The sequence below is a fragment of the Solanum pennellii genome, chromosome 7 (genome assembly GCF_001406875.1).
Source record: "Solanum pennellii chromosome 7, SPENNV200".
Lineage (NCBI taxonomy): Eukaryota > Viridiplantae > Streptophyta > Magnoliopsida > Solanales > Solanaceae > Solanum > Solanum pennellii.
The window spans coordinates 41629019-41639734 of record NC_028643.1 but is presented as its reverse complement, the minus strand read 5'-3'; the positions used below and the strand labels follow the sequence as shown (position 1 = coordinate 41639734).

The 10716-nt window shown below is 26.3% G+C and overlaps 1 long non-coding RNA gene across 1 annotated transcript; it reads right to left on the bottom strand.

The window, feature by feature from the left end:
- Nucleotides 1-1472: 1472 nt before the first annotated feature.
- Nucleotides 1473-3413, bottom strand: LOC114078073. Its single transcript, XR_003579590.1, has 3 exons — nucleotides 2610-3413; nucleotides 2347-2527; nucleotides 1473-1873 (listed from the first exon to the last, which is right to left on the bottom strand). It is a non-coding gene; the product is annotated as an uncharacterized LOC114078073 (long non-coding RNA).
- Nucleotides 3414-10716: the final 7303 nt, after the last annotated feature.

The following is a 10716-nucleotide window of genomic DNA, read 5'->3' as shown; positions in this document are numbered from 1 at the left end:
AATGCAAAACATATAAGATTTTGAGATATTATAGATAATAATGATAAGAAATCCAATACCTTGTCAAAGTCACTCTTAAAAACAAACTCTGGAGGGCAGTATGTCCCTCTTTCCCATTGAAAAGTGAAGTTTCCATGATGATGAATGTAATTTTTGGGACAATAAGAGCTAGCCTTGTCATTATCAATACTTGAAAATGAATCCTCAACAAAGTTCTTAGACTTCTTCCCCAAGCTAGAATCAACGTTAGAACAATTAAATAAATCAAAACATGAGGACCACTTGAAACTAGTATCAAATACTATCTCCACATTATTTTTACAAATTGATATTCAGTAGTCCATTTTAGTTTACATGACACTTTCTTTTTAGTTTATTTTAAAAAAAAAAAAACTTTTGACTACACAAATATCTAAGAGAAGATTTAAACATTTAAAGGCAAGTTCAAATGTTTTGTTTTTCCCCCCTAAGAATACTCAATGAATTCATTGATTACAATAATAAAAAATTATATAAAACACAACTTACGACATAATCTCTAAAATATCCTATCTTTTAAAATAAGGCTTGAGTCATTAGCGGTCTCTTAAAGTTGTCCGCATAATTCACTTAGATACCTCAACTAATACTAATACCAATTGAACACTTTTACCTTTACAAAAACCATTCCTATTAGACATTTTTTGATAATGAGCAAAAAGTGTGAAGAGTTTGTGATACACTTGTGGTGACGTGACAAAATGACTAATTAAAAAATAACATTTGACATTGGGCCACGAAAATTATAAAAACATACACATTTGATATCTAATTTTTTAAAAAAGAAAAAGAAAATATAAAAATGTCAACCTATTCTACCCCACCTTACTCCACCCCACCCCAACCTCCTTTCATCTTCATCTTCTTCCCAAAAACACATTTTTCTCAAATTACAAAATCTTATTATTTTCAACTAACTTTAAGATTAATTTTTTTAAAAAAATAATATTATATATATATCATTCTAAGAGTGAAGAAGAAAGAAAATTTTGTTGGTGGTTATTCAACTCTACATCGATGACAAAATGAAATTGATAGCTCCAAAATTATTTTTTTCAAATTTTTTGATATCATTTTTGATAAATTTAATGAACACATGAATTTGAGTAAAAATCTTTATTCAAAAATTGTGATAAATAAATATCAGCTAACTTTTTTTATACGTAAAAATCATTATCTTCTTTCATCTTCTTCATATTTGTTCCTTATTTTTATGAAATTTGAAATAAATTATACGAAGACTTTCTTTCGAATCTGAATCTTCATAGATGATTTTCATTTATCTTCATATTTGGAAGATATAAATTTTTTGTATATAAAAAAAGATAAAAGAACAATGTTGGAGCTAAAATGAAGAAAGTTTTGTAAACTAAACTATGAAGAAGATGATAGGTAGGGAGTGAGGTGCTTTTCATTTTTGAAAGAAGTGCAAATAAAAGAAATATTTGTTAAGTTAATTATAATGTCAAGTGTCAATAAAAGAAGAAAAAATGTAAAAATAAGATTAAAAAAAGACACTATTTTAAGTCTTTTCACGCGTTTCAGGGAAGTGCAATACACATTTTTTGCCATATCAGCATTTTGTGTCTAATAGGTACATGTTTTGAACAATTTAGGTGTTCAATAGGTACAAGTCTTAGTTGAGGTGTCTAAGTGAATTATGCGGACAACTTTGAGGGGCGGTCGATGACTTAAGCCTTTAAAATAATCACAAAGATCTCCTCTCATATACATCTGTATCCCCTCTCAAGTATATTCATCCCCTCAAGAATGCATCTGTTCCTCCTCGGATACATCCATGAGTACGTATCCAATGCATGATGTATTCGAAATCCTATAATTTAAAAGGAATTTTGTTATTTTAAAAAGAATATGAATAAGATGTAATTAGCTATTAACACTATTAAATTTATAAAAAATTTCACAATGTATTACTCTATCTTTATTAAATGAATTACAATGCAAAATTTATTATGTTAAAAATCTAACAAAATTGAGGCTTCTTAAGAAAATGTAAATCAATGACCCTCCAAAGATCCATTAAATGAAGTTGTTTCCTTCAATAATTAAAGGGAAAAAAATTTGATAACTTATTAATTCAGTAATTGCTGTTTCTAACTGATAATTCAATAAATATTAAGAAACAAAGAATCAAGAATGTATACAAATATTTATAACGAAAGCCAATAATTTTCATATTCTTTTTTGGTATTATACTAATTATCACTATAGTTTATCATGATATTCGAACATGTAAACCAAATTTAATGATTAATCAAATTAACAAACTCTTAAATAATAAAGTACCTTTTCAACTTTTCTTCTTAATTCTTTGTCATCACGGTTTATTCATCATAGTGCAACAATGATTATAGGCATATATCTTCTTAGATTTGGAATTTTTCTGCAATCGATCTTTGATGTTTTGCTCAGAACCACAAGAGGTACCCTTATCACCCATATCACCACCAAGAAAATTTCTGAACACCTAACATATATCGAAGTAAAATCAAATATAATATCAACAATGCATAATTTTGTACAAACGAATATTTTCAATAACATTTTACCTTGTTAGGCGATTTTCTAAACAACGTGTCGCCTAGAAATTCAACAAACGTGTATTTTCATTAGCAAGCTATTTTTGAATCAACGTTTGAGCAACACTCAGATCTGCAAATCTATGAAACTTTTTAACTAAAAACATCCATGAATATTAACATAGAATTTGTCACTACAATTCGGAATTATCTCTCTTTTCATCAAGTAACAAATAAGTTGATTTTGAACAGAAAATAGTGGCATATCAAGAAAGTATCCAAAGATTGTATTTCTAAACATATTTAGGTGCACCTCAGAAAGAGTTGATTTTAATAACTATACAACACACTACACATGTATTCACATGACAATAAAGCCAGCCTTTGTGATATTTTTTTTCCCGCGGAATGAAGTAAATTATGTGTCTAAGCAATAAGGACAATTAATAACAAACCAGCAAGTGAACATTGAAATTAATCAAAATTAATTATTTTTTGCAACATTGAAATAACATTCATATTTGTAGACTGATGTTATGTTAAAGTGATAGATTCCATTATAACAAAAAGTAAATATATAACATCATTATTCAAAAACATAATGAAACTTATTATTTCAAATCAAATGGACGAGGTATTTAAGATGCAACATGATTATTTTTCATTGTCATGGCACAAGAAAATATTAAATACAAGATTCAAATTAACTAAAGAGAACAACAATCAAAAAATAAAAACACAAACTAAGATGAATTCTCGCAATTCGTAACGCTATAGATAATAAAAATATGCATGCACACTTAAATTTCATGATTCCCTTATTTTAATGTATACGAAAAATAAAAGTACCTCAAGAAACACGATTATCAACCACAACTTTCTCTTCGGATAGATATTCTTCTTGATCATAGTCATTTTCACTTTCAACAATCTTTAGCTTTTTAGCAACATTAGCAAGAGAAATTCATTTTTCCTTCTCTTAAATTTTTTTACAACTTAAACACTTATTACTTCGATTATGATATCCAAATGTATTTGCATGTACATTTGAAAAAGTGGATGGAGAATCAACAAAATGGAAATCATGATCATCTCGACTTTTAACCAAAATCTTACGAAAGAGTTTGTTACCCATGAATTTAACAAATGTCACAAATACCAAAATCTAAATTCCCAAAACAAACTGAGAAACCCAAATAACAAAACCGAAATATCAATAATTTACCTTACATATAAAAACACAAATAGATTAAGAAATTAAATTTACCGTTAGAAAAATTTAGAAGAGAAAAATTCGAAAAACTTATAGGTAATTAAGAAAGAAAGAGAAAGAGAAAGTGTAACTTGTTGTAGTTGACAAAATCTAATGAAAGGATTTTGGAGTAAATTAAAAAATTTACCTTTTCAATGAAAAAATAAAGGAGCAATGAGTAGTTACTATATCTCGATATTAGACAGAAAAGAAAATATATAAAAAGCAGTTCAGTTTTCAAGAATATAAACTGGGCTATATAATGCAGAATTTTTAATCAAAATGAGCTATTTTTAAAATTAATTTAACAAAATGATATGTTTTTAATTTTTTTTTACAAAATTAGTATAAACGTACTTTATGATGACGTTTTAAGGTATTTTTATTTCAAAAATTCAACGGACAAAAAATTGACGAGTTGGCGACGTTAAATGCATAAACATAACTATGAATAACATTTTAGATGTAAAACGTTACTCAAGAGTACGTTTTTGGAGAATCCAATCACGGGCCATTGACTCCAATCCTACAAAGATGGAATCAAATCATTCAACTGTAAAACGTTTAAAATATTACTTTGAGTCCCGTTTCTTAAGAATCCAATTACGGGCCTTCGACTTCTGCATATTTAGAATATATTTAGCTATAAAACGTTACTCATAGTGATGTTTTACCTAAAAACGTTTCTGTCACTTACAATACTTTGTTAAAGTCATGTTCCTCCATTTTTCAAACTGACCAAAGTGACTATAAATAAATGTTGTTGTAATACTTTGCATGTTCCAATATAATTCAGCAAAATTTTTACTTGTGTGGCCCATTGTTAAAATAATATTCACAAAATTTCATCAGGTATGAATTAAATAAGTGAAGTTTATCCTTTGTTATGTTCTTATTGTAGCTTTAAAATTATTTTTCTAATTTAATAATATTGTTTTAAAAAATATTTCATCTCTATGTGTAGGATTAAGATGACGAACTTTGAACATAATGTGATGGTTGCTTTGTATTTGGATGGAGAAATAATTACGGATGTGAACGGATTTAGGTATACTGAATGTGCTAGAACGATTATTAGCATGTCGACCTCAACTACCTACGTTGAATTGGTTGGATTGTTGCATGAGAAAATGGGAACAAATAGTGAAAATATTCTTATGAATATTTCTGAAAAATATCCATGTTCAATTCAAGGTAACAATACAAGGTTCATTGAGTTTAAAATTGAGAATGACCAATCTTTGTTACAATTTTTTTTAATACCTCGAAAATTTGCTGATAAATTTGATATAAATATTTTGGAGATGTATGTAAATATCATATCAACATCACGGTTATTACATGAATTTATTGGCTAAAAATTATGATTTTACCACGATTATTCAACCTTGTAGAACCGATTGTTCAACCACCATTTCAACATTTATTGATCCATGGTCAACGATCATTTGGTGAAGGCTCAAGTAGTCAAATGTATATTGATAATAGTCACATGAAATTTGAGGCCAAGTAAACAACAGATTTTTATTTTACTAAATTTTAGTCTAACAATTTAAAGTGTAGAGTATAGTAGGAGTATGATTATGCACTAATTTCTTTCTATATAAAGAAAGGAATATGTAACATAAAGGTAGGCAATGCCTGAAATATAAAGCTTTCTTTTAAAACACTCTCTCAACTAAAAAATTAGTATTTAGATAAATGGAACAACAATCTGAAATTCAATCCGATATTTCAGATAGCATGAATACGCAAGAAACAAAGGTATATTTTTCAAAAAATATGCGAAAATAATTCATATATTCCTTAATATCATATATATGATTGAATAATTTTATGTTAGTTATTATGTATTAGAATTATTTGAATCATGATTTCTAGTTTATTAGCACAGTGAAAACAGAGAGAAAACTTCTATACTATGACATCCTAAAATAGTAGAAAGTTGAGGACAATAAGAAGAAAATTAAATAAACTATATTCGAAATATAAATAACTCAATATCACAGAAACTGATAATATTAAATTAGATCAATTAATAGATAATATATCTAAAATAGAATATAAATATATTCAATATTTAAAGATACAATGAATAACTAGAATAACAAATAGAAAGAAAAATTTACTAATATAATTATAGAGAAAAGACAAGAATTAGGACATAGGCAAAATAGACTTAATAATAACATATTCGCAAGAGTTTATAAAAGAACTCTATAATAGCACAGAGAAAAATTATTTTTTATCTAGAAATACAAATATAAAGTTTAGAATATGAACTTCAATACAATCTATAAATGAATAAGGAAGAATACGCGATAGATGAAAAAACATATGAAAACTATGATGGATTAAAAATAAAAATAATATTTTCTAATCTAGGAAGAAGATATAAGAAAATAGGTGGCAATTTTAATGTTAGAAAAAGAAACGATAAAACTAGAAGATAGTTTAACTGTTATGATAAGAATAACAAAAGAAAATGAAGAAATAGATAAAAAAACGGAAATCGAAAAAATAAACAACAAGCAAAAAGAGAAGTACAACAATTAGAAGAAGTAAAAATACTAAAATAATAGAGCTAGAAAAAAGAGCTAGCAATATTAAAAGAAATGTATGAAATTAAACAAAGAGAAAAAGAACAAAAAACAAAATTAGCAAATGAGATAATCAAATTCAAAGAAAACTTGCAATTAGAAGACGAATTAGAAGAAAAGAAGAAAATAGCCAAGACAATCTACACGAAATAAGAATTGATAAAATAAACAACGATGATCTAGAACAACATTCGGAAACAAGCGAAACATATACGGAAATTTAAGCAAATATAGATAATGCAAGGAATTTAAAAATAAATACAGGAGGCATAGACATGGATGAAAAACCTAGCACATCAGGAGTAAAACTCCAAAAAAATTCAAATCCGAAATATTATAATGAAGACTACGGACACTATGATAGAGAAAAAACTATATGGAATAAAAGATTGAATTAAAAATCGACACCTAAACCAATAATTGAACAACACAATTTTCTAGATTTAGACTGTGTAGAAGATATAAATAAAACAGTCCAATTATGGATAGGATATATATCAAAACAATTAATAGATAACAAAATAGTAATAACAGAGACACCAGGATATATAGAAAGAACACTTATAGGAACAGTAAAATTATGGTTACAAAATTTATCAGAGGAAAGTTTAAAAACTTTAAGAAGTAATAACAAATCTAGTGGCGAATACTACAACTATGAAAATATTATATAAATATGAAGTAGCTATAAGAAATGAATTTAGCAGTATGATAACAGAGGTAGAAGAACAAAATAAAGAAAAAAAATCATAAATTAGAATCTAATGATAAAATTAGCAATATGTAATATGTGTTACATAGATGAATATACATGTGCATTTAGTGAATATTATTATAAAGGAACATATATCACAGAAGAAAGTAAAGAAATAAGAAAATTATATTTTACAAAATTATCAAAACCATTTAATTCAAAAGTCATAAAAAGTTGGAACGAAGCAGAACTAATAGATACCTTAGGAGCTAGAATAAAATTCTTGCAACGATGGTTTATGAAACTATGTGAAAAACATAAAGACGAAATAAAAATGAAAAAAATATTAGTAAAAAATTTGGCATGTTGCAAAAATAAAAACACCTCAATTTGATTGTACGGATAGGTATTATAAAAATAAAAAAAAAAACAAATCAAAATACAAATATAAAAATCGAGAAGAAGATACTATGTAAAAAACTACAAAACAAAAGACCATATAGACAAAAAAAGAAAACTAACAGAATGTACTTGTTATAATCGTGGAAAATTAGGACATATAGTCAGAGACTGTAAATTACCTAAAAATTCAAAGAAAAAATAAATATCAGAAATAATAATAAACGATGAAAATATACGCAGATAGAGTACATAGATTATGAATTACAAAGTGAAGATAGCATATATGAAATATCAGAAAATGAAATGGATAACGATATAGAGATGGAATCAGATAATGATTTCTATAATACAACAAATGACTGAAACATATATACAAATAATAAATAAATAAGAATATCAAGGCGAAGAATCCTTAGAAAAAAATAATAATTGATAATAATATATTTAAACAAATAAAAGGAACAGAATTAGATCTAAACATTGCAAAAATATTCGATATATCAACAATAAGAAACTGATTTAAACGACAAAAAGAAGAATATTATGTAGTAAGTCAAAGAGAACATATCATAGATTGCAAGTACACTAAAGGAAAGGTCAAAATATCAATAATAAACAAACGAATAATAAATAAAGAAATATAAGACATTAAGGCTAAAGATTCAATTCAATATTTACATTTAGGAGGAACAAAAATACTAATAAAAGCATGTTTTAGAGAAGAAATAGAGACACACATAGAAATATACTTAGCGGATGATAAAATCATACAACCCATAGAAAAAAGTATAATAAGTGCAGTAAAAGGTAACCTCATATACCAAAAATTTAAAATTATAATAAGTGTTATATACTCAGTAGCAATAAATGACAGGAATATAGATAAATCACTAGTATTATATTGGAAAATATCGGGAATAGAACTAGCCCCAAGAAGTAAAATATTTACAGCTAGATGTAAAAACTTATATGTTTTAACAACAAAACATAAAATAACAACAAAAAATAAAATAAATAAAATAAAAATAGAAGATCCTTTTGAAAGGATAGTCACAGTCATAGATAAAAATGATTATAGTTACAATGAGATTGATATAGAAGAAGACTTAGAAATAGTAAAAGAAAGATTAAGCACATCAAAAAGAATAAACTGTGAAATAACACAAGTATCATAAAAAATGAGTACCTGAAGAAGAAAAGATAAAACTCCACAAAAATTTATGGAAGATGAAATAAAACCACATCATTATTACATAATTGGAATAATGAAACAACGAAAATATTTAATATTAATAGATACAGGACGAGAAGAAAACTATATTACAAGAGAATTAGTAACGGAAGATGAAATAATAACTATTGGGCAATCATGCCCCGAACTACCAAAAACATTAGTGTATACCGAAGAAACTAAAAAAAAATAAGTAATCAGTGGAGGAGTACCATTAGTAATAAAATTTAAAATATATCAAGGAGATGAAAATATTATTTTAGGAATAAAATGGTTAGAACAAGTAAAACAATATAATCTAGAAGACAAACAATTGACAAATAAATTATAAAAATAAAAGAGTAATAATAAAAAGAACTTTGGTAGAACAAAAATATGAAAATACATATACTTGCAAAGATAATAATAGAGGGATACTACAAGAGATATTATACACCGATAATAGATACGGAAGCAAAAGCTAATATATATAAATACAATTGTTTATCGGAAGATAAATGAAAAGAATTTAAAACACCGATAGTAGTAACATGATGTAATAATGAAGGAAGCATGATCACATATAAGACAAAAAATATAAAAACAAATATGGGATAAGATATTAACTATAGAAGAAATATATAATTTTGAATTGACTACAAAATATATGCTATTAGGAATACCTTTTTTAGAAAAATTATATCCATATATAATAACAAAAACACACTGATGGTTCACAACACCATGTAAATAAAAAATAGGAGCAAAAAGAGTAAATAACAACAAATAAAAAACAACAGAATGGATAAAAGAAAGTGAAAAAATTACGCAAAAGTTAGAAAATATAAAAGAAGAAGACCCTAAGATAGAATTAATTATATTCTCTATAAATAAAGTAAAAATAATCCAAGATAAGTTAGAATTATTATCTAGTGAAAGATCCTTTATAAGGATGAAAAAAACATAAAACAAAAGTGAAAATCGAGCTAATTGACAATAATAGTATAATAACCCCAAAATCATTAAAATATAATTTTAATTATTTAACCGAATTTAAGATACATGAATTATTAGAAAAAGGATATATACAAGAAAGCAATAGTAAGCACACAAGCCCGACATTCATAGTAAATAAACATAGTGAACAAAAAAGAGGAAAAAACAGAATGGTTATTGATTATAGAAATTTAAATGCAAAAACTAAAGCATATAATTATTCGATACCAAATAAAATATTAAAGATAAGAAAAATACAAGGATATAATTATTTTAGCAAATTTGATTGTAAATCGGGATTGTATCACTTAAAACTAAAACTAGAAGAAGAGTTTAAAAAACTAAAAGCATTCATTGTACCACAAGAATTTTATGAATGGAATGTATTACCATTTGGATATAAAAACGCACCGGTAGATATCAACACTTTATGGGCAATTACTTTTAAAAAAGGGATAATGCCCAAGTACCCCCTCAACATATGCTCAATATCTCAGAGACACACTTATACTATACTAATGTCCTATTACACCCCTGAACTTATTTTATTAATAATTTTTTCCCCTTTTCGACCTACGTGGCATTATCTTGTGGGCCCAACGATGGTTGTTTTTTTCAAACTAGTGCCACGTAGGCTAAAAGGGGGTAGAAAATTACTTATAAAATAAGTTCAGGGGGTAATAGGACCTTAGTATAGTATAAGTGTGTCTCTGGGATTTCGGGCATAATTTGAGGGGGTACTTGTGCATTATCCCTTAAAAAAATTAAAAATTGTATAGTTTACATTGATGATATACTATTATATTCCAAAACACAAGATGAACATGTAAGATTATTAAAAAAATTTATACATATAATAGAATTGTCACGACCCAAAACCGGGCCGCGACTGGCACCCACACTTACCCTCCTATGTGAGCGAACCAACCAATCTAAACCTTAACATTTCAATTTAATATCAACAGAAAGTAATGCGGAAGACT